This window comes from Bos grunniens, chromosome 15 (genome assembly GCF_055505025.1).
Source record: "Bos grunniens cultivar Pamir isolate PY7600 chromosome 15, Bosgru_T2T1.0, whole genome shotgun sequence".
Classification (NCBI taxonomy): Eukaryota; Metazoa; Chordata; class Mammalia; order Artiodactyla; family Bovidae; genus Bos; species Bos grunniens.
In genome coordinates this window covers 42,153,937-42,179,361 of record NC_141179.1, presented here as the reverse complement: position 1 = coordinate 42,179,361, position 25,425 = coordinate 42,153,937, and positions in this window count along the sequence as shown.

The window sequence follows — 25,425 nt, the reverse complement described above, 5'->3', positions numbered from 1 at the left end:
CCAGATGTTGCCACATGTGAGATCTAGTTCCCTGACCAGGGAATGAAACTGGGCCCCCTGCATTGGGAGTTTGGAATCTTAGTCACTGAACCACCAGGAAAGTCCCTGAATGTTGGCTTTTAAAAGAAACTACCCAACTGTTTTCCAGAGTGGCTATGCCGTTTTGTTATATTACATTTTTCACATTGCATGTAATATATTCCCACTAGTAGCATATGAGCCATGCAGGCCCTTTGCAAACTCTCCAGCATTTGGTATTGTCACTGCGTATTTTAACCACTCTAATAGATGTGCAGTGATATCTTATTGTGGTTTTAATTTGCCTTTTCCCTAGTGAGCCATGATGTTGATTGAACATGTTTTCGTGTGCTTAGTTGCCATCTGTATATTGTCTTTGGTGACACAGTTTTTCTTTTTCTCTGCCCATTTTCTAATAGGGTTTTCTCTCCCCCGAAGGAGCTTACTTTCATGCTGTTGAGTTCTGAGTGTTCCTTTGTTGTTGTTGAGTGTCTAGTGAAGTAAGTGAAAGCTACTCAGTCGTGTCCATCTCTCTGCGACCCCTTGGACTATACAGTCCATGGGATTCTCTGGGCCACAGTACTGTAGTGAGTAGCCATTCCCTTCTCCTAGGGACCTTCCCAACCCAGGGATTGAACCCAGGTCTCCTGCATTGCAGGCAGATTCTTTACCAACTGAGCCACCAACGAAGCCCTTAGTGGCTAAGCCGTGTCTGCCTCTTTTGCAACTCCATAGACTGTAGCCCAGCAGGCTCCTATCCATGGGATTTCCCAAGCAAGAATACTGGAGTGGGTTGCCATTTTCTCCTCCAGGAGATCTTCCCAACCCAGGGATAGAATCTGCATCTCCTGCTTGGCAGGTGGATTCTTTACCACTGAGCCACCTGGGAAGCCATTTATATATTCTGAATATAGTCCTTTGTTTAATAAATGGTCAATAAATATTTTCTTCCTGTCTGCAGGTTTTTTTTTTTTTTTAATCAGAGCTTATCATGAAGCAAAAAATTTTAATTTTGATGAAGTTCAATTTATCAAGTTTTCTTTTTGTGGACTGTGTTTTTGGGTGTCAAGTTTAAGAACTTATTGTCTAGTCCTAGATATCCAAGATTTCCCCCAATTTCCCCCTGCTCCCACAAAGTTTTATTTTTTACATTCATGTCCATGATCCATCTTGAGTTAATTTTTGTATAGTATGTGAGTCTTCAGACAAGCTTCACTTTTTTTGGTCTGTGGATTTCCCACTGCTCAGCCCCATTTGTTGAGAAGACAATCTTTCATTTATTGGATTGTTTGACACCTTTGTGAAAAATCCTTTGGGCATATATATGTGTGGGTCTATTTCTGGGTCCTCTATTCTCATCCATTCTTGTCACTGGGCCTAATATCACAGAGTCTTCATTAGTTTAATCTTGAAAATTGTATATACACTGATTTCTTTTACAAAACTCCTTTTAGCTCTTCTTATTCTTTTACCTTTCCATATACATTTTAGAATAATCTTGTCTATATCCATCAAAAAAACTCTGGAATTTTAGTAAAAATTGCATTCAGTTCATTTCAGTTGCTCATGATGTACTCTGCATATAAGTTAAGTAAGCAGGGTGACAATATACAGCCTTGACGTACTCCTTTCCCTATTTGAAACCAGTCTGTTGTTCCATGTCCAGTTCTAACTGTTGCTTCCTGACCTGCATACAGATTTCTCAAGAGACAAGTCATGTGGTCTGGTACTCCCATCTCTTTAAGCATTTTCCAGAGCTTGTGGTGGCCCACACAGTCGAAGGCGTTGGCATAGTCAATAAAGCGGAAGTAGATATTTCTCTGGAAATCTCTTGCTTTTTCTATGATCCAATGGATGTTGGCAATTTGATTGCTGGTTCCTCTGCCTTTTCTAAATCCAGCTTGAACATCTGAAAGTTCACAGTTCACATACAGTTGAAGCCTAACTTGGAGAATTTTGAGCATTACTTTACTAGCGTGTGAGATGAGTGCAATTGTGTGGTAGTTCAAGCATTCTTTGGCATTGCCTTTCTTTGGGATTGGAATGAAAACTGACCTTTTCAAGTCCTGTGGCCACTGCTGAACTGAAATCCACAACCACAGAAAACTAACCAACCTGATCACATGGACCACAGCCTTGTCTAACTCAGTGGAACTATGAACCATGCCTTGTAGGGCCACCCAAGATGGATGGGTCATGGTGGAGATTCCTGACAAACGTGGTCAACTGGAGAAGGGAATGGCAAACCACTTCAGTATCAAGAATACTGAGAACCCCATGAACAGCATGAAAAGGCAAAAACATAGGACCCTGAAAGATGAACTCCCCAGGTTGGAAGGTGCCCAGTATTCTACTGGAGATCAGTGGAGAAATAACTCCAGAAAGAATGAAGGGATGGAGCCAAAGCAAAAATAACACCCAGTTGTGAATGGGACTGGTGATGGAAGCAGAGTTCAATGCTGTAAAGAGCAATATTGCATAGGAACCTGGAATGTTAGGTCCATGAATCAAGGCAAATTGAAAGTTGTCAAACAGGAGATGGCAAAAGTGAACATCGACATTCTAGGAATCAGTGAACTAAGATGGACTGGAATGGGTGAATTTAACTCAGATGACCATTATATCTACTACTGTGGGCAAGAATCCCTTAGAAGAAATGGAGTAGCCATCATAGTCAACAAAAGAGTCTGAAATGCAGTACTTGGATGCAATCTCAAAAACGACAGAATGATCTCTATTTGTTTCAAAGGCAAACCATTCAATATCACAGTAATCCAAGTCTATGCCCTGACCCGTAATGCTGAAGAAGTTGAAGTTGAATGGTTCTATGAAGACCTACAAGACCTTCTAGAACTAACATCCAAAAAAGATGTCCTTTTCATTATAGGGGACTGGAATGCAAAAGTAGGAAGTCAAGAAACACCTGGAGTAACAGGCAAATTTGGCCTTGGAGTACAGAATGAAACAGAACAAAGACTAATAAAGTTTTGCCAAGAGAACACACGGGTCATAGCAAACACCCTCTTCCAACAACACAAGAGAAGACTTGACACATGGGCATCAGCAGATGGTCAACACTGAAATCAGATTGATTATATTCTTTGCAGCCAAAGATGGAGAAGCTCTATACAGTCAGCAAAAACAAGACCAGGAGCTGACTGTGGCACAGACTGTGAACTCCTTATTGCCAAATTCAGACTTAAATTGAAGAAAGTAGGGAAAACGATTAGACCATTCAGATATGACCTAAATCAAACCCCTTAAGATTATACAGTGGAAGTGACAAATAGATTCAAATAGATTCAAATAGATCTGATAGACAGAGTGCCTGAAGAACTATGGACAGAGGTTCATAACATTGTACAGGAGGCAGAGATCAAGACCATACCCAAGCAAAAGAAATGCAAAAAAGCAAAATGGTTGTCTGAGTTCAGTTCAGTTCAGTCATCAGTCGTGTCCAACTCTTTGCAACCCCACCAACTACAGCACGCCAGGCCTCCCTGTTCATCACCAACTCCCGGAGTTCACTCAAATCCATGTCCATTAAGTCGATGATGCCATCCAACCATCTCATCCTCTTTCGTCCCCTTCTCCTCCTGCCCTCAATCCTTCCCAGCATCAGGGTCTTTTCAAATGAGTCAGCTCTTCACATCAGGTGGCCAAAGTATTGGAGTTTCAGCTTCAAAATCAGTCCTTCCAATGAACACCAAGGACTGATTTCCTTTAGGATGGACTGGTTGGATCTCCTTGCAGTCCAAGGGACTCTCAAGAGTCTTCCCCAAGACCACAGTTCAAAAGCATCAGTTCTTCAGTGCTCAGTTTTCTTTATAGTCCAACTCTCACATGCATACATGACCACTGGAAAAACCACAGCCTTGACTAGATGGAACTTTGTTGACAAAGTAATGTCTCTGCTTTTTAATATGCTGTCTAGATTGGTCATAACTTTTCTTCCAAGGACTAAGAGTCTTTTAACTTCATGGCTGCAACCACCATCTGCAGTGATTTTGGAGCCCACAAAAATAAAGTCTGACACTGTTTCCCCATCTATTTGCCGTAAAGTGATGGGATCGGATGCCATGATCTTAGTTTTCTGAATGTTGACCTTTAAGCCAATTTTTTCACTCTCCTCTTTCACTTTCATCAAGAGGCTTTTTAGTTCCTCTTCACTTTCTGCCATAAGGTTAGTGTCATCTGCATATCTGAGGTTGTTGATATTTCTCCTGGCAATCTTGATTTCAGCTTGTGCTTCTTCCAGCCCAGCGATTCTCATGATGTACTCTGCATATAAGTTAAATAAACAGAGTGACAACATACAGCCTTGATGTATTCCTTTTCCTATTTGGAACCAGTCTGTTGTTCCATGTCCATTTCTAACTGACCTGCATACAGGTTTCTGACCTGCATACAGGTTTCTCAAGAGGCAGGTCAGGTGGTCTGGCATTCCCATCTCTTTCAGAATTTCCCACAGTTTATTGTGACCCACACAGTCAAAGGCTTTGGCATAGTCAATAAAGCAGAAATAGATGTTTCTCTGGAACTCTCTTGCTTTTTCAATGATGCAGCAGATGTTGGCAATTTGATCTCTGGTTCCTCTGCCTTTTCTAAAACCAGCTTGAACATCTGGAAGTTCATGGTTCACGTACTGTTGAAGCCTGGCTTGGAGAATTTTAAGCATCACTTTACTAGCATGTGAGATGAGTGCAATTGTGCGGTAGTTGGAGCATTCTTTGGCATTGCCTTTCTTTGGGATTGAATGAAAACTGACCTTTTTCAGTCCCATGGCCACTGCTGAGTTTTCCAAATTTGATGGCATATTGAGTGCAGCACTTTCACAGCATTATCTTTCAGGATTTGAAATAGCTCAACTGGAATTCCATCACCTCCACTAGCTTTGTTCGTAGTGATGCTTCCTAAGGCCCACTTGACTTCACATTCCAGGATGTCTGGCTCTAAGTCAGTGATCACACCATCGTGATTATCTGGGTCGTGAAGATCTTTTTTGTACAGTTCTGTGTTTTCTTGCCACCTCTTCTTAATATCTTCTGCTTCTATTAGGTCCATACCATTTCTGTCCTTTATTGAGTCCATCTTTGCATGAAATGTTCCCTTGGTATCTCTAATTTTCTTGAAGAGATCTCTAGTCTTTCCCATTCTATTGTTTTCCTCTATTTCTTTGCATTTATCACTGAGGAAGGCTTTCTTATCTCTCCTTGCTATTTTTTGGAAGTCTGCATTCACTGAGGAGGCCTTACAAATAGCTATGAGTAGAAACATTGCATTAGATCTGTGTTATCAATTTGAAGAGAATTGACATTTTGCCATATGAGTGTTCCATTTCATAAATGTGAAATGTTTCTCCATTTATTTAACTCCTCTTTGGTTTCTTTGCTCAGAATTGTATAGTTTTCAGCATATAAGGCTTGTGCCAGTTTTGTTAGACTTACACCTAAATATTTCATTTCTGTAGTGAGCTAAAGTAATATTTAAAATTTCTGTATTCATTGCTAGTCCATAGAAATACAATGATTTTTGTGTGTTCATTTTCTATCCTGTGACCTTGCCAAATTCATTTATTCGTTCTAGTAATTATTTTGTAGATGCCTTGGGATTTTCTATGGAGACAATCATGTTGTTTGCAAATGGAGGCAGTTTTCTTTCTTTCTGATCTGTATTCCTCATCTTTTATTTCCTTGGCTTATTATATTGATCAGAATTTCCAGCAGTGCCTTTCACATTCTTATGTTGAATAAGAGTAGAGGGAAATGAACATTCTTGACTTGTTCTTGATCTTAGGAGAAGGCATTCAGTTTTGTATTTTTTTAACCATTAAACATAATATTAGCAATAGGTTTTTTGTAGATTCTCTTTATAGAGTTGAGAAAGTTTCCCCTCTGTTTCTATTTTCCTGAGTATTTTTTTTCCTGTAATTTATGGGTGCTGAATTTTGTCTAATGCTTGCCTGCATTGATCGATATGATCATTGTGGAGCTCTATACAATGGCACCCTACTCCAGTACTCTTGCCTGGAAAATCCCATGGACGGAGGAGCCTGGTAGGCTGCAGTCCATGGGGTAGCTAGGAGACGGACATGACTGAGCGACTTCACTTTGACCTTTCACTTTCATGCATTGGAGGAGGAAACGGCAACCCACTCCAGTGTTCTTGCCTGGAGAATCCCATGGAGAGAGGTGCCTGGTGGGCTGCCGTCTATGGGTTGCACAGAGTCGGACACGACTGAAGCGACTTAGCAGCAGCAGCATACCAAGGTCACAGATATAGAGCCCTACACCAATGTCCCAGGTGTGGAGCCCTGTACCAAGGTCACAGGACCAAAGTTTCTGGAACTGATTGAGCCCCATAACAACTGTTGCCATGAGCCTCTGGATCTAAGCTGGCCAGTCTCCTAACCCCATATTAGGTAAAATACCTATGCTATTACCCACCCTATAGCATCCTAACCAATTGCCTACTGCCACCCTTCCGGTAGAAAGGCTGTAAAAGTTGGCTGCATACATGTGTGCATGCTGCGTGCTCAGTGGTGTCCCATTCTTTGCGACCACATGGACTGCAGCCTGCCAGGCTCCTCTGTCTATGAAATTCTCCAGGCAAGAATATTGGAGTGGGCTGTCCATTTCCTTCTCAATCTAGTTCCCTGACCCGAGGGGATCAAACCCAAGCTCCTTGCACTGGCTGCAAAGAGTTTTAACCACTGGATCACCAGGGAGGTCCCCTCACTTAGTTTCTTGAACCTGTAGGTTTATCTGTTTTGCCAAATTTAAGAACTTTTCAGCTCTGAATTCTTTTCCATGCCTGCCCTTTTTCTTCTCCCGTTAGAACTCCAATGACATGAATATTAGATATTTTGTCAGGGTCTCAGAGCCCCTGAGGCTTTGTTCCTTTTTTTTTTCAGTCTATTTTCTACCTATTAGAATAATTTCTATTGTTCCACCTTCCAGTTCACTGATGTTTTTTTACTCCTTTCCCTTCATTCTGCTGTTCAGCCCATCCACAGAGCCTTTTATTTTGGTTTTTGTATTTTCACTTTGGTTCCTTTTTATATATTCTATGTCTTTGCTGAAACTTTCTATTTCTTTGCTGAGGCTTTCCAATTTTTTCATTGGTTTCATGCATGTTTGTCGTTCATGAAAGTATTTTTTTAAAGCTACTTTAAGATCTTTGTCAAATAATTCTAACATTTCTTTCATCTTGGGGTTGGCAACTTTTGATTGAATTTTTCATCCAGTTTGAGATTTTTTTTCTGGTTTTTGGAATGATAATAAATATTTGTTTGAAACCTGGACATTTTCATATTATATTATGAGACCCTGGGTCATATTCAAGCCTCCTGTTTTGATCAGAGCTGTGTTTCTCTGACACAGCTCTGACAAAAGGAGGAGGGTGGCTGCTTCGTTACTGCCAGGTGGAAGCAGCAGGGCAGATTCCTCAACCAGCCTCTGTTGACACCATCAGGGTGGCCCCATTACTGCTGGGAAAGTCCTGACCGTCCACTAGGCCTCTGCGATACCACTGCAGTGAGGAGTGGAAAGATGTCTCATTACTACTGGGTGGCGATGACAGCCCAGCATCCCCACGTGGTCCCTCTAATACTGTAGCAGGGCCGTGATTGCCTTCATTATTGCTGCAGGGATACAAGTCTCAGCTTCTGACTTGTCCTTCATGACACCACCTGACTGTGTTGTTAGACTGGTTCATCATAGCCTCATAAGACTGGAAGTCCGGGCTCCTCTCTCAACCTTTGCTGGCATAGATGGGGATGAGGCCATAGGTGTTTTATGCAGTGTTTGTGGAAGTAGAGTAGTTACTGGGTAAAACCTTTCTGCCTTACTAGGCTTCTCCTTTTCTGGTTCTTTTCTTGAGAGAGGAGACTTCTGTTGGGGCTTTTTTGGCCTGTAGCTCATGGCATTTTCAGACTGCTGTTTTCTTTAATTCCACTTCTATAATAAGATATGCTGCTAAGTCGCTTCAGTTGTGTCTGACTCTGTGTGACCCCATAGACGGCAGCCCACCAGGCTCCCCCGTCCCTGGGATTCTCCAGGCAAGAATGCTGGAGTGGGTTGCCATTTCCTTCTCCAATGCATGAAAGTGAAAAGTGAAAGTGAAGTTGCTCAGTCATGTCCGACTCTTAGCGACCCCATGGACTGCAGCCTACCAGCCTCCTCTGTCCATGGGATTTTTTAGGCAAGAGTACTGGAGTGGGGGTGCCATTGCCTTCTCCGATAATAAGATACAGGAGGCAAAAATATAACCCAGGCATGTTCTTACCAACTCATTCCTTGGTTCCATGATCTCTAGCTGATCTGCCTCCATTTCTCCATCTTCCAGATCTTTCTTAGGTTTGTTTTTGAGGGTAGTATCAAGGGCTTTTAATTGTACTTAACAAGAGGGAAAGGGCAAAGTATGTTTAGTCCATTTTCCTGTAAGTGGAGGTTCCCCTGTCTGGGGCGAGACTCTGATTCAGAAGATATCAGTGGGAGATCCCAGCTCAAGTGAATAGGTAGGTGGTGACTTCTGCTATGAAGTGATCACTGAAGACTGTCCCCTGACTCCTGGTCCTGGAGCATTCCAATCACCTTATGTATCTGTAGTTCAGACACTGGCCCTGCTGTTTTGGGGTTTGGCATCATATGCTCTTTTATTCATGGAAAGAAATATCCAGCTGCAAGCACAGAGAAGCTTTCCAGTGCTCAACTCTTCTCTCACAGGAGACCCTGCCATGGAGAATGTGGACTCCTCATCCTTGGAAACATTCCCTCAAATTCTGAAAGTCCTGGGCTGGGAAGGAAGAGTCACTAGACAGCTTCTGAGGCCTTCCTAATGCTGATTGTGAAACTGTGAGGTCTCCCTCCTCTTTTTTGGATGAGTGTCAGGGAACAGGGGCCTTGTGTAAATTTCAATTGATTCGATGCTGGTTCTCACTCTGGACTTTGCACACAGAATGTTGTTTGGGTCACTGACAGAGTGGTGGCTAAGTGGCTGAATGACTGAATAGTATAGGGGACAGCTGGAGTCCACTTGGACCAGCTACCCTCAGACACAGGGTGGGTGAGCAGAGCTGGCTGATACCCAAACTGTGGAGGAGAACCTTGATGTCAGACTTCTCCCTTCCCCACCAGCCCTGTATATTACATAATACAGTCAGAGCCAGCAAGGATGGGCTGACTCAAAACTCACAGGACAGCAAATATCCTTAGAGAATGCATAAGCGTTTACCCTGCCTTGCTATTTCGTCCTTGGCTCAGGACAGTTTGATCTCTCCCAGATCTGATTGCAGCACAAGGGCTGGATACCCAAGGCTCAGATTCAACAACTTAGAAGTCCATTAGGTAGGGAAGAGAACCAGGGTATAGAAACTGCTGGCTTGGTACTTTTCTTTTTCTGAGTCAGGAACAGACATCAACTAATGAAATAAACCCATTAGGAAAAGAATGATGGAGAATTCCTTTCAGGATAATCATCGAGCCTCTCTGGAGAAAAGAGAGCTCTATGACTGGGAGAACAGTTCAGGGATTTCCAGGAGAAAGTGTCTTTTCAAAATGAAGAAGCTGCTATGTTCCGGGCACTTTCCTATGGGTTATCTCGATTAAGTCGCATGCAACATAGGTAAGTTAGTCATCAATGTCTCAATTTTCAGATGAAGAAACAGGTTTGAAGAGGTTAAGAAGTTTCTCTGAGGTCACAAAGCTGTCAAGTGACAGAGCAGTGATTTGTACCCTGATCTGACTCCAAAGCTCATGCTTTCATCAAGCCATCGTTCTGGCTTTTCTAGATGGGGAAGACCAAAAGGAAATGTTCTTAAGATAGTTCCTGTTGAAGTACCAGGCCAAAGAAGGAGAAGGAAATGAATGTGTGTTTCAGAGTGACCCATAGTTACCACTTCCTTGGGTTATCATTATTGCATCGCAGACCTTCTACCTGTGATCACTCTTCTTTTGAATTAAGCATGCCCTTTAGTGAGGATATTAATCTGGTGTCCAATCAGGAGAGAGAAATCACACAGTAATTTGAGCAAAGAAAGTTTAATATAAGCAATGAACTATAATGGGGACTGGAGTAAGAAGGAATTGGATAATAAGTAACAAGGAGAATATAGTAATACAGGCTGTTTCCTGTGTCTGTTGGTCCTATATTTTTAACTTACTACTCACATATATATTATTACACATACGTGAGAGGTTTAAGAACTGGAACCAGGAAGACAAACTCCCCTGCAGTGTCTCTCCAGTGCCCTCTATTGACAAAGCTTAACATGATATCAGCCAGCAAAACAAAAATATTTAAGAGCCCAGCTCCACTTTGGCAGAACAAGAGGGTGAGTTTGGAGCTGAGAAACATGAAATTGATAATTGGCACAGTGAAGGTCTTCTGATTACACCTGTCTCAATTTTCATTTCAAGGCTTCACTTCCATTCTTGATAAAAAATTTTGCTGGGTGTACGATTGATATTTTTCTCAACACCTGAAGAAAGCATCGCACTGTCGTTTGGCTTTCATTAAGAAGTCATCTGGAGAAAAAAAAAAAGTCATCAGTCAGTTTTTTTTCTTTGTCTTTTTTTTACAGGTTATTTTAAAGACTCTTTCTTTGCTTTTGATGTTCTGCAGATTCACTATCTAGTTCAGTTCAGTCACTCAGTTGTGTCCAACTCTTTGCGACCCCATGAACCACAGCACACCAGGCCTCCCTGTCCATTACCAACTCCCAGAGTTTACCCAAACTCATGTCCATTGAGTCAGTGATGCCATCCAACCATCTCATCCTCTGTCGTCCCCTTCTACTCCCGCCTTCAATATTTCCCAGCATCAGGGTCTTTTCAAATGAGTCAGCTCTTCTCATCAGGTGGCCAAAGTATTGGAGTTTCAGCTTTAACATCGTTCCTTCCAATGAATATTCAGGACTGATTTCCTTTAGGATGGACTGGTTGGATCTCCTTGCAGTCCAAGGGACTCTCAAGAGTCTTCTCCAACACCACAGTTCAAATCATCAATTCTTCGGTGTTCAGCCTTCTTTATGGTCCAACTGTCACATCCATACATGACTACTGGAAAAACCATAGCCTTAACTATATGGACCTTTGTTGGCAAAGTAATGTCTCTGCTTTTTAATATGCTATCTAGATTAGTCATAACTTTTCTTTCAAGGAGTAAGCGTCTTTTAATTTCATGGCTGCAATCACCATCTGCAGTGATTTTGGAGCCCCCCAAAATAAAGTCTGACACTGTTTCCACTGTTTCCCCATCTATTTGCTGTGAAGTGATGGGACCAGATGCCATGATCTTTGTTTTCTGAATGTTGAGCTTTAAGCCAACTTTTTCATTCTCCTCTTTCACTTTCATCAGGAGGTTCTTTAGTTCTTCTTTGATTTCTGCCATAAGGGTGGTGTCATCTGCATATCTGAGGTTATTGATATTTTTCCCAGCTGTCTTGATTCCAGTTTGTGCTTCCTCCAGCCCATCGTTTCTCATGATGTACTCTGCATATAAGTTAAATAAGCAGGGTGGCAATATACAGCCTTCACATACTTCTTTTCCTATTTGGAACCAGTCTGTTGTTCCATGTCCAGTTCTAACTGTTGCTTCCTGACCTGCACACAGATTTATCAAGAGGCAGGTGAGGTGGTCTGATATTCCCATCTCTTTCAAAATTTTCTACAGTTTGTGGTGATCTACACAGTCAAAGGCTTTGGCATAGTCAATAAAGCAGAAGTAGATGCTTTTCTGGAACTCTCTTGCATTTTCAATGATCCAGCAGATGCTGGCAATTTGATCTCTGGTTCCTCTGCCTTTTCTAAAACCAGCTTGAACATCTGGAAGTTCACAGTTCATGTATTGTTGAAGCCTTGCTTGGAGAATTTTGAGAACTACTTTACTAGCGTGTGAGATGAGTGCAATTGTGTGGTAGTTTGAGCATTCTTTGGCATTGCCTTTCTTTGGGATTGGAATGAAAACTGACCTTTTCCAGTCCTGTGGCCACTGCTGAGTTTTCCAAATTTGCTGGCATATTGAATGCAGCACTTTCACAGCATCATCTTTTAGGATTTGAAATAGCTCAACTGGAATTCCATCACCTCCACTACTAGCTTTGTTCGTAGTGATGCTTCCTAAGGCCCACTTGACTTCACATTCCAGGATGTCTGGCTCTAGGTGAGTGATCACACCATTGTGAATATCTGGGTTGTGAAGGTCTTTTTTGTATAGTTCTTCTGTGTTTTCTTGCCACCTCTCTTTAATATCTTCTGCTTCTTTTAGGTCCATACCATTTCTGTCCTTTATTGAGCCCATCTTCACATGAAATGTTCCCTTGGTATCTCTAATTTTCTTGAAGAGATCTCTAGTCTTTACCATTCTATTGTTTTCTTATATTTCTTTGCATTGATAACTGAGGAAGGCTTTCTTATCTCTGAGTTTCAAATCCCAATTCTAACCTGGATTTGTAGTTGCAGTCATTACTCAGAAATTTTTGTCTTCTCCATCTAGAATTCAATGGCTGAGGTAGTCAATTTTTTTTACTGTCCCCTCCAATGAGGAGGTAGGGTGTTACTTCTATTTTGCCCTTTGAGGACACAGTCCTTTGAATTTCTAGCTTTCTGCAGGGGACAATGGTTCTCTTATTAGACTATCCACTTTAGATGGGCTGTAATCTTTGTCTCTTGTTTCCTGTGCACTCCTGTGTCATGAACACTGAAGCTCATGGTCATCTGGGTTTGCAAAATGCCCTCCAGGGAACATTGGTTTTAAGTATTCTCATAGGTGTCCTCCTTTACCTTATTTTTGACCCCTGAGAATTTGTTACTGCTACTGCTGCTGCTAAGTCACTTTAGTCGTGTCCTACTCTGTGCGACCCCATAGACGGCAGCCCACCAGGCTCCCCCGTCCCTGGGATTCTCCAGGCAAGAACACTGCAGTGGGTTGCCATTTCCTACTCCAATGCATGAAAGTGAAAAGTGAAAGTGAAGTCACTCAGTCGTGTCTGACTCTTAGTGACCCCACGGACTTCAGCCCACCAGGCTCCTCCATCCATGGAATTTTCCAGGCAAGAGTACTGGAGTGGGGTGCCATTGCCTTCTCTGAGAATTTGTTGCCTTCTTCCAAATTCATTTATTTCCAGACTTTATTTAGCCTAGTGGAAGGTTTGTCAGAATATCTGGTTTGCTATAGTAAGAAATAATAGTTTGAACTAAGCTAGACGCAGTGCTGCATTTAGTTCTCACAATAATCTTGGGATGTTTTTGATCCAAAAAGTAGAGATTCAAGGAGTATACATAGACAGCAAGTAGCAGAACAGGGCTGGGACTTGAATCTACATCTTTTGACTCTATGTCACTCCAAGTTCTCCCCACCACACTATTCTGGGTCCTTGGTGTTCTCTCTTCATTTAATGCAGATTCTAGAGCTCTTTGGGAGAAGGCAATGGCACCCCACTCCAGTACTGTTGCATGGAAAATCCCATGGATGGAGGAGCTTGGTAGGCTGCAGTCTATGGGGTCGCTAAGAGTCAGACATGACTGAGAGACTTCACTTTCACTTTCCACTTTCATGCATTGGAGAAGGAAATGGCAACCCACTCCAGTGTTCTTGCCTGGAGAGTCCCATGGACGGAGAAGCCTGGTAGGCTGCAGTCCATGGGGTCGCACACAGTCCGACACGACCGAAGCGACTCAGCAGTAGCAGCAGAGCTCTTTGGAATGTGGGCTATTCCTTAATCTCAGAAAAGCACTGAGAATTCTAGAAGAGTCTTATTTAATTCTTCTCTCACTTGACTGAACACAGCTCAGCTTCTCTTGAGGGTACATACTTTATCATGGTGGAAGAAGACCCAGTAAGGACTGTTCAAACTGTTAAACTAGGGGCATTCTCGCTGCAGCCCAGACATCCCTAGAGGTCTGTGGGGAGTGAGAGAGTGCGGTCTCCTTTGCAGGGTATTTTCCTACTCCACATAGTTTAAAGAATGTATTCCAGATTCTAGAATCGCTTTGGGGATAGTGTGCTCTGACCAAGCACCTCCTCTTCTCCCTTCCTCCTTTCCTCTTTGTCTGCCTTTCATCAAGTTCTCCCTCTCTTACTAGGGAATTCAGCATAAACTTCAGGGATTGAGTCCTTGTGTCAAACAGCCTTCAATGTTGGAAACGTCAGAAGTATACATTCTGTATTTCTTCCAGAATTGGAAAGAACTGAGGCCAATTAAAAGTGAACTTTTAAGAGAAATGAACATCTTGCATGCCAGGTTTCAGCTGAATGTCACTGCAATTGCCTGAATTATAACTATCAGAAAAAAATGCATTCTAATTATGGAAATGCCATTAGGAGGAGTTCCTTCTGCCTGAAAACTTAAAAAATGACTACCATCTCTACTTCTACTCCATCTCTCAATGCAATTTCTGTTGTCAGAGGGAAAGAAGGCGACATACTGTAGTGAGAAGAGGATTTGTACCACACAGAATCTGGGTTTGGATTCTAACCCCATCAATTATTGGCTGTGTGATCTTGAGCAGAACAAACCAACTTCTGATCCTTTATAGATGTTTCCACATCTATAAAATGATAAGGTGTTTTCAGGATGAAATAAGATGGCATACATGATGTATGTAGCATCTAGCCTGGCACATAATGAATTGCAAAATTGAGTGGGTGGAGATGGAGTGACAATGATAATTATCATAAGACTGAGGAGAGAGCTTTGATGAAAATAATAACTGACGCAGTTACTAATTTAAGCAGTTTTTCACTCTAGTGATCTCAACACATTCATTTAGACATGGAGAGTCACACACTCATTTCGATATTACTCTTTGGTGCCTGCAGGCATGGGTGGCGGACTCTACACAGGACATGATGATGACTTAGAACTCTTGTCTTCCCAGAGAATCTTGACTCTGGGAAGATCTCCATTTCCTGATCTTGCTGATATCTGGTTTGATCTTATGCAGGAACTCCTCTGCCATGGCCGAGTATTTCCCGCCTCGCCCCCACCCCCACCCCAACACTCCACCTCTCATTCAAGCTCCAACATAATCTGGATCAATCTTTTTCAACAAGTGGAACTTGGACCCTGGTGGCTGGGAAAAAGTAGATTTATTGTTCCACAGATCTATACACTCGACAAGCATCGCTTATAGACAGCTGTGTCTTGAACTTATATATTCACATATATTGCAAATCTGTAGATGCTCTTGTGAAAAAAAAATACTTAAAGATGATAGTAGATGCAAAGAAGCTTTTTGAATTGTGTTTTCTCAGTCAATGAATACCAAAAGCACAGCCTTGTGAGTCTGAGAATATTTTGTATTTCATTTGAGAGGGTTGGAAGTTACCAGAGATTTGATGAAAGACTCATGTCTTGGTGGGGTGACCTGCCCCGCTCTCTTCCATCTCCTCAATCTGCGAGGCCAGTGCTAAAGAAGGCGATGGTATCATCCTCACCTGCTAGGGAGGCATCTCTCTGAAGGACAACCATGACCCACCTGTGCTTCCAGCTGGATTTCTCGGTACCCCCAGAGGGCTCGTTAGCTGGGCACTGGGTGCTTGGACCTGGGCACCTCAGTTCCAGCTGCCCTCAGCTGTTTTTGTGCTGGTCCTGTGCTGTGAGGCTGGTTTTGGAGGAAGTGGAAGATCAGCAAATACTATATATATATTTATCTTTGTTTTTTTGTCCACTCCTTGTGGCATGTGGGATCTTAGTTCCCTGACCAAGGATTGAATCTGTGCCTTCTTCTTTGGAAGTGCAGAGTCTTAACCAATGGACCATCAGGGAAGTCCTGCAGCAAATACCATATTAATGCCAGGCAAGTGGGTCCAGGAAAGGAAATGGACAAGAGGGCTGGAGCACAAAGAAGTGAGACAAGGAAAGGATGGATGTGGTAGGAGAACAAGACACACAGAGGGTGGCCAAGTGTTCCACTCAGCCACTGCTGGGAGAAGAACTCAAAAGAAACTTAGTTGTGGGGGTGAGCCAGCCTCCATGTTTGTCTTTTATCCTCTTTCTCCTTCTCTCCTACTCTCTCCCATTCCTAAAGAGGTGCACTCTTCCTAAGACTTACCCATCACCATGGCTTCTGCCCCTTCTCCTCTCATTTACACCAGAGCCCTGCTCTTTCAGTTACCACTTGTTTCTTCCATATCCTCTCTCCCTCTTGGCTTTCCCTCCTCAAGCACATGGCCACTGTGTTTGAGTCATACCTTCACCCCAACTCTCTATTTTCCTCCCCAGCCAGAAACTGGAAAAGGTGCTCTACTGTCTTCTCATGCCCCATCCCCTCATTTCCTGTTTGCTCCTCAACTTAGGGTAGCGTGGCTTCTGCCCCCACTACCCCATTCAGTCTGCTCTGGGTGACCTACCAATGTCCTTGCCATCAGACCAAATGCACAGTTTTCAAACTTTATCTGCTTGGGTCTCTCTGGCATGCTTGACTATTGATCACATCCTCAGTTTCCTTAGGGTCTCCTCTTCGTGAGAGCCACTGACACCTAACTGTAGGTGGTCTTTAGGGAGTCTGAGTTTGCCTTTTCTTTCGTCTTAACCCCACTCCATTTGCAGCAAATCTGTGGTTTTAACTACGACCTGTAAAGAACTACTGTCTCCAGCTCTGACCTGAACCTTGAGCTCTGGACTCTTATGTACAATCACCAACAGGATGGTTCCTCTCAAGTGTAGCATCAGCTCTTTGGACTTTGCCTGCGCTGGAACTTGTCATTACCAACTGATGGACCATCCATCCCCTTCCTCCACCTATGCTTTATATCTTTGTTGTGACACCCCATCCATTCGTTCTTCAAACAGAACACAGTCAATCCTGACTCCTTGCTATGGACTGAATTGTGTTCCCCTACAAATTCAGATGTTGAAAGCTAACCCCCAATATGTCTGGGTCTGGAAGTGGGATCTTTAGGATGTAATTAAGGTTAAATGAGGGCATAAGAGTGGGGCTGTAATCAGGTAGGACTGTGGTCTTATAAGAAGAGGACATGTGAAGACACAGTGAGAAGCTGGCCATCTGCAAGCCAGGAAGAGAGCCTTCCCCAGGAACGGACCCTAGGGGATCTTGATTGGAAGCTTTCAGTCTCCAGAACTGCCAAGATTAAGTTCCTGTTGGTTAAAACACCAGTCTATAGTATTTTTTATGGCAGTGTGAGCTGACTAACCCTCTCCTCTTCCCTTCCTCCTTGCAATTAGAGAATTCTGTCAATCCTAGTGTCTAACTAGCTTTCTTGTTTAAAGTTTTAATTTTTATTAATGTTCAAAATGACCATAGTTTAAAGAGTCAGGTAATTCTACAAGTCCTTTAAAAAGTACTGTTGTCCCCATGCCAGGCCACTCCACTGTGTCCAGTCACCTCTCCTTTTGTGGTTATTTTGGTATTTACCTCCAGCTCTGAAGGAGCTCAATTGGTAAAGAATCTGCCTGTAATCCAGAAGACCCAGGTTCAATTCCTGGGTCGTGAAGATCCCCTGGAGAAGGAAATGGCAACCCACTCCAGTATTCTTGCCTGGAGAATCCCATGGACAGAGGAGCCTGGTGGGCTACAGTGACTAAACCATGTGAGTTTCCATTCATACTGCTACTCCTTGGTAGTTCAGTTTAGTCTCATCTGTTGCTTCCTCTATGAGAAGAAATTAGTTTTTTATTTCCCACCCTTATCTCCTCATGTACACACCACACACTTCTGCAACTCCCCCATCCTTCCTTTAAAGTCACATGATAATTTCAGTTTAATCAAGATAATGACTAGGTAATTTTTATTTGCAGCTTAGTTATTATGTGTCCTTTCTTGTACAACTTTTTTGATCTCTGTGGAATTTATAATTATCTTCCATTAAATGCTTTTGTTTTTCTATACTTTTCTTTGTACTCATCACTAACTCAACCCCTAAGCATTCTCCCAGAAGTCTACGTCTCCTCTCAGTTTGTTCAAATATATAAGATGGTTCTGTTACTGGGCCCTTTCCAGACTCTTGAACAGCAATACCATAGAAATGAGTATCACTTCCACAAGTCACTTAGGCAAGCAGAGCTTCTTATTAAAAGATATTGCTTGTGCATAAAGGAGAAGGTAGGTCTTCCCTGGTGGCTACTCAGGAAAGAATCTGCCTGCAATGCAGAAGACCTGGGTTAGATCCCTGGGTTGGGAAGATCCCCTGGAGGAGGGCATGGCAACCCACTCTAGTAATCTTGCCTAGAGAATCCCATGGACAGAAGAGCCTGGCAGGCTGTAATCCAAAGAATCACACAGAGTCAGACAAGACTGAAGCAACTAAGCAGCGGCAGCGAGGTGAAGGTGAAAAAAAGGTGCCAGTTCCCTGAGTAGGAGACGAGAGTTGCAAAACCAAAGGGAGGGTTTGTCTCATGACCACTGATAATTTCCAGAAGTCATCAAACTTCTTTGATCAGCAGCAGGAGGCTCCATGGTAGCTATCAGGAATTGGGAGTGCTTCTGTGAGGGACAAGAAATGCATGAGAATTTTCTGCAAGAAAGCACAGAAACAGATAAGGTTAACATTTACAGTTGAGCTGAGCTAGGTATTCTAGTGTAACAGAGGTAAGGTGAATCCTTTATTCCTGTGAGCCTGGCTTTTCATCTCTGGGACTCAGGCCCCAGGGCCTTTGTTCTTTAGCTCTCAAGGCCTGTTTTGCCCAAGGCTGTTCCCTGGTCCTTTTCCAAAATGACTGTACTCTTGTCTTTTTGTCTCTGTTCCATCAGTGTCTTCTGGAAGAAGTTGCTTATGAAGTTTTTGACCCACTGCAAGCTGGCCTGCTGACCTCTGTGCCTGCTGCACAGAGATGACAATCACTCTTCACTGTGTCCTAAGTCCCTGGGCCTCTCACTTGTCCCAGGTTCCCTGTTGGATCTCATGGCATCTTCTTTCCTCATTTACTTCCTCATTTTGGTGGAGTGTATCCTCTAGTAACTTTATGAGAAAGAGTTCATGAGAGGCAATTGTTTTTTAAACTTGGTAAGTCTTTAAGTGTGTTTATTCTGCTTTTACACTTATTTGATATTTTGAATAAGTATCGAATTCTGAGTTGAAAATTATTTTCCCTCAGTATTTTAATGGCATTGCTTAATTTTCTTCTAGATTTTAGACTCACCAGTGGGAAATTTCATGTCAATCATATTTTATGCATTATGGTAATCTTTTTTTTAAACCCTTCTCTGAAAACTTTTAGAGTATTTTGTTTGGCCACGGGGTTCTGAAATTTCCCTTGGAGTGACTATTTTTATCAATTGTGCTGGGAACTCAATGGGCCTGTTTATTGTGAAACTTACGTCATTCAGCTTCAGGATATTTTCTTGAAAAAAGCTTTTAAAAATGTTTCCTCCTATCACTTTCTCCTCTTTATGTCTAGAATTCTACTTTTCAGCTACTGGAGCTTCTGAATTAACCCTCTAAGTTTCTAATCAGCCCTCTCTCATTTTTCATCTCCTTACCTTTATGCTGAAATCTCCGAGAGATTTACTCAGTGTCTCTCCTAGCTCTTGTACTGAAGCTATCACTTTTCCTCACAGGTTCCCACTAGTTTCCGAGAGCTCTTTTTTGTTGTTGTCTGTTTTCTCAAAATTACTTTTTAATAGCATCAGATGGCTCAGCAGGCAAAGAATCTGCCTGCAATGCAGGAGGTGCAGGAGACTTGGGTTTGATCCCTGGGTTGGGAAGATCTCCTGAAGGAGGAAATGGCAACCCACTCTAGTATTCTTGCCTGAGAAATCCCAGGGATAGAGGAGCCTGGTGGGCTACAGTCCAAAGGGTTGTGGAGTTGGACACGACTGAGCAACTGAGCACTTATTTTACACACTGCTTTAATTTAGTGGTTTCGAAATCTTCACATGCTTCTCTAGGGTTGTTACCATGAGATATCTGGATGTTTTCTTTTTCCTGCACTCTTCCCCACAGCTGCTTTCTCCCATGTGTTTCTGTCTCAGGGTAGAGGCATTCCTCACGTATCTGGGGGTCCTTGTTTGCCTTTGTTTATCTGTTCATAATTGGGACTTACCAACCCTGGGTCACAATGTAGGGTGATTTTGCTTGACTATTTAGTTGGATTCCTTGATATCATAGGTTTTGGATCTTCCTGCTGGACTGGTCAAATTTCCTGGAGGAGCATCTTCCAGTCTCCTGCCTGGCTTAACAGCAATCATTGGAGTTCATTTGGAGAAGAAGATTGTAAGTTTCAACATCTAGTGTACTGACAAACATTCTTTTAATTCCTTTGTTTTTAGGATGGTGGTCCTAGTATTAACTGGACTTGGTGTCCTTAGTCCAGAGATCCTAGATATGTGCTGTCCACTACAGTAGCCTCCGGCCACACGGTGCTATTAGCACTTGAAATGTGGCGCATGTAACTGAGGGATTACATTTCCTAATTTAAATTAATTTATTGATAGCATGCATACTTTATTTGGTACTGGGAAATTTTACACACTTTGGAACAATTTGGGTATGTGCCTGTACTTTTTAAATTGTAGATTTATGAAATCTAAACACAGATCAAGTATTCCAATGAAAACTTAACATTCAAACTGATGTGCATTTGAGTGTAAAATGCATATTGTATGCTGAGAAGAAGAATGTCAAAGATCTCATCAATGATTTTCTCATAGTGATAATATTTTAGAAATGCATTAGGTTAAATAAACAACATTGTTAAAATTAATGTGACTTTTTTTTAAAAATGAGGACTTGAGAAAATTTTAAATTATACATGTGGCTTACACTATTCCTATGGACAATGCTGTCCTAGAGGCCGGAGGTGGTGTTCCAGTGGGGAGAGACAGTCATCTGGTTTGTCTAACTGCTCCATAAACAGACATGCACTCAGGCTTTCTGTCTGAGCCTTATTCTTCCTCATTTGCAGAAAACCCAGTGCTGCTGATGCCTGGGCCTATGGGTCTTCTCTGATGCAGATAGAGTGGTTCTTGGTTTTGCTCACCATCAGGCTAAAATCCAGTTTCCTTGGGTTTGCTTGTTGATTGCCAACTAGTTGTCTGCTTTCAGGTTTCCAGAAGTTTATTGCTATTGACTCTTTATCCTCTTTATACGTTAAAAAAAATTATATTCTGGTGTTTCAGTGGGATTTCAGGCAGGAACAGAGACAAAGATCCACCATCCTAAACTGGAAATCCCCAACCTTTTGATTCCCTCTCTTGATCCATCCTATGGTACTTTTTGTCATCCTTTTTTAGGAGGAAGATCCCACCAGATTTCTCTTAGCTGATCCTACTTCCAGGCTTTTCCCATACAAAGCTCTATTCTAGGTTACAAATCTGATTACGTTGTTCTTCTGTTTAAAACCCTTCAACAGCTTTCAGTACACAAACATGAATATTCAAGCTCCATGTAGATTCTGAGGAGCTGACCCCTTCGTCCCCGTCTGCCTTATCTACTACTACTCCCCACTCCAAGTCTCATTACCCACCATCTCTGTGATGGAGATCTTTTATCTTTTAATTCTTGGTTTCTTTATTCTGTCTGTGCTGGGACTTCGGTGTGGCATGTGGGCTCTTCCTTGTGGCCTGTGGGCTTTCTGCAGTTGTGGTGGATGGGCTTGGTTGCCCCACAGCATGTGGAATCTTGTTTTCCTGACCAGGGATGGAAATCATGGTCCCCTGCATTGGAAGGCAGATTCACAACACTGGACTACCAAGAAGTCCCCAGAGAGAGATCCTTTAATGCCTCTGTTTCTCCCATGCTAGGCCCTCTTCCTTCCACCTTCTCCACTTGGTCAACTGCCCAATCCTTGACAACACAGCTCACCAAGACTTCCCCAAACCTTGCCCTTGGTGGAGGCGGGTTAGAACATGGGAACTAGACTGGGTGTCCCCCCTACTATAACAACAATAGCAGCCAGCACATCCTATGTGCAGCAGACACTCTTTCAGGCCCTTTACATACTTCAGATCATTATTACTCTCCTTATTTTCTGTATCAGAAAAGTGAGGCCCAGAGGGGTTCAGTGACATTCCCAGATGACTTACAGAGCTGGAAGCTGAGCTCTGGAGTTGCTGCCTGTGTGCGTGAAAGGTGCCAGTGCCTTCACCAGGCTGTAGTTGCTGGCATGTCAGGCTGTGGCTCCAGTAGACTAGGAACTGCCGGAGGCCAGGGGCCCCGTCTTTGTTATCTCTGTATTGTATTACTAAGTGCTTGGCACAGGGCCTGGCATCTAGTAGGTGCTCAAAGTGTATTTGTTGAACAGACCTGCTATCCTCTAATCATTTTATTATGGCGCCTACCCATTTCCCATGAAAAGGACCCATTAAAAGACAACTGAGCAGCTTCCCAGGCATTTGCTTCGACATGTTTTGTGTGTTTTTAGAATGGTAGTCTTATTATTATCATATTTATTTAAAAAAAAATAAATACACTTTTAAATCACCACAGAGGTTTAAATGATGTGGAAAATTCTAAAGAGGCTTCTTTGATGAAAAGATTTTTTTTCTCCATACTTAGCATAATCTTCCTTTGAATTATGCCAGGAAATCTTAAAGCCATAGTTTTATTTTTTTCTCATTGCAATCCTCCTTTTTTTGGATGCTTTGCCAGTGAACAATGGGAAGGAAGGAGCTTTCTGCATGCAAAACACTCCTCTGGTGGGAGGGGTTGGGGGACCTTGCAGTTTGGGCTCACCCAGCACTGGAGCAGCAGTGGGAAACAGGCCAAGACCCTCAAGCCAAGCACCCCATTCTCTGTCCTGCAGAGTCTGATTGTTGAGTGGTGCCCACTTGCCCTTCCAGATGAGGGTGGCCTCCAGGTATGCACAGGGGGAGAACAGTGAGCAGGTGGAGCATGGCAAGCACGTCTCACAGAGGCAGCCAGATGTGGAGCCTGTAACCCCTGTAAAGAGTTAGATTTCCGGAGAAGGAGAGATGGTCAGCCCTGGAACCCCACATAGGGGCTGAAGGGGCAAAGTGGCAGAGCCTTATGCAGGGGGAGGGAGGAGGGCCAGGCCTGTGCTGAGTTTGCTCCTCCATCAGGCCTTTCTCCCAACACTCCCCTCTCCCATCCTCCCTTTCCTTCCCCCTCCTCCATCCCCCTCTCCTCCCTGCCCTGGGCCCTGACTCCCCACTCATGGAACCACATGCCATGTCCATGGCTGTCTCCAGAGACATGAAGCCTAGACAGTGCCACACGGCACTCAGAGCTCTCTCTGCAAATGAATACACCAACAACTGGTCTAGATACCAGTCCCCTGTGAGTGTTGTTCTGAGTCAGTATTCCTGAGTCCTGGTCCTCTGGGGACTGACAAGATCCTGTTTCCAGGCCTGTGAGGCTGAGGACCAGTCCTTGGACTGGGAGGTTTGCTGAAGAAGTAGATGCTGTCCTAGGAGATGGTTGGGAAACAACTAGCATCTTTATTCCAGTGAGGCCCACCCTCATTGCAGGCCATTCCCTCAGATGGCTGCATTGTGTGTGTGTGTGTGTGTGTGTGTGCATGCACACATGTGCACCTTCAAGAGCTACCTGGAAGGTCCACGGAGGCTGAGACATGGAGACTATACCATTCCCTTTCCCACATGCCTCTCCCCAGTCCCCAGCGAATCACTGTTGGATAAAATCCATATACTAGGTCTTTGGCTGGGAGTTAAAAACCCAGAAGTGAAGAAGAGCTGTAATTCCCACCTTTCTTACAACATCCTGGGAGATAGCCTGGCCAATGAAGCCAAGTAGACCTGGTTCATAAACTCGGGGCTCCATGAATTAGCCATGTGTCTTGGGCTGGCCTCTGAGACATGGGAGCCTCAGTGTCCAGGTGGGGGTGTGTGCTGCCCTCACACAGCTTACAGAAGGATTAAATGGGCTGATGTATTTGCAGCCATCTGGCACAGACCCACACCAAGCGCACAGGAAGATCAGGGCAAATGGTAGCCTCTATTGTTCGCCAAATTCTGAATGGGGTCCCTGCACAGGGTATGGAAGAAGCAAGTGTAGCTGGGGGCTAGGTTTTGCAGATTTTATTGCTTATATTCCCACCAAGAGTTCAGGCTGGTAACCATGAAAGGCTGCATGGAGGAGGACACAGACCCCTTGATTCTAAGATGGTGCCATTTGCAAGGTGCACTGTGCATTTAGAAATAGCTGTGTGCGTGTGTGCCTGTGCACGTGTGTGTGTGCACACATGTGCACCCATGCCTGAGTATATTGGGAGAAAAATAATACATTTAGTGTGAATAAGACATGTTTTGATTTCAGCAACATTAAAATATATAACACTGTGCATCTTAAGAAAGTGCAGTACTATTCTTAATAGCTTATAGTGATTGAGTCCTTGCTTTGAGCTGGGCACTGCACTAATTCTTTGCATAAATTATCTCACAGAATCTTAACAAAGTCTCTATGAGAGTGACGCTGTTAGACCTTCACTTGGCCAGTAAGGAAATAAGAAGCTCAGAAAGGTTAAGTAAGTTTTCCAAAGCCACACAGCTACTAAGTGCTAGAGCCAAGCTGATGACCGCTTTCTGATGCCAGTGTGTTTCTTCTTACTCCCTATGTGTTATTCCCGCTCCAGTTTAGGATACCAAGTTCAGCGTTGACTAGAGCACTCATAATCATTATCCATTTCTAAGCCCATTTCTCCTATTAGGGGCACACACAATTCCATCAACATATTCATCACTTTTTATAAGTTCTCCTCTGGTTTTAATAGAGTATATATTCTGGAAAGAATCTATTAACCATTCCCACTCTAATGTGAGTTCAAGTCATAGAATCATATACTCTTACAATGACAAGGGACTCAAATTGCATCTAACTTCACTTCCTGCCAAATGCAGAGTTCTCTGAACGGTAGCTCTAACATGGCTACCCAGACTGTCCCTTCATACCTCCTATGGCGGAGAGCTCATGGTCTACCACCTCCTTATACCCACAGAGCTCTAATTGCTGGATGATGTTGAACTAAAATCTGCTTCTTTGAAGCTTTTTACCAGCGATACTCACTCTTCTCTCTGGAGTGATTACAAAATAAATCTGCTTCTTCCTTCGCATGACAACTTTTCAGACACACATGAGCTCTCATATCCCTTCTCTTTTCCTGGCAGAATGCTCCATTTTCTTGATATGTCCTCTGTAACACTAGTTTTAGTCTCTCACCAGCCTGGACACTGGGGCATGTGTTCATGCCCCAATTAAAAAAATCTAGTACTGAACATATCTCACCAGTCAGGGTCCTTCTTCTGGGGTGTTTAAAATGCAAAGCAGATCTCTTAATCATCAGAGCAGAGGTCTTAGTTCCCTGGGAAGAAACTTCAGACACTTACTTCCAGCTATGAGGGTCATTATGAACCAGGTGACACTTATACATAACTACCCTATGACATATTTAATTTGACTTTTTTTTTTAACCTGATGTGGACAACTGGCATGCACTCAGGTCTTCCCAGTTAGGCTGTAAGTTTATCC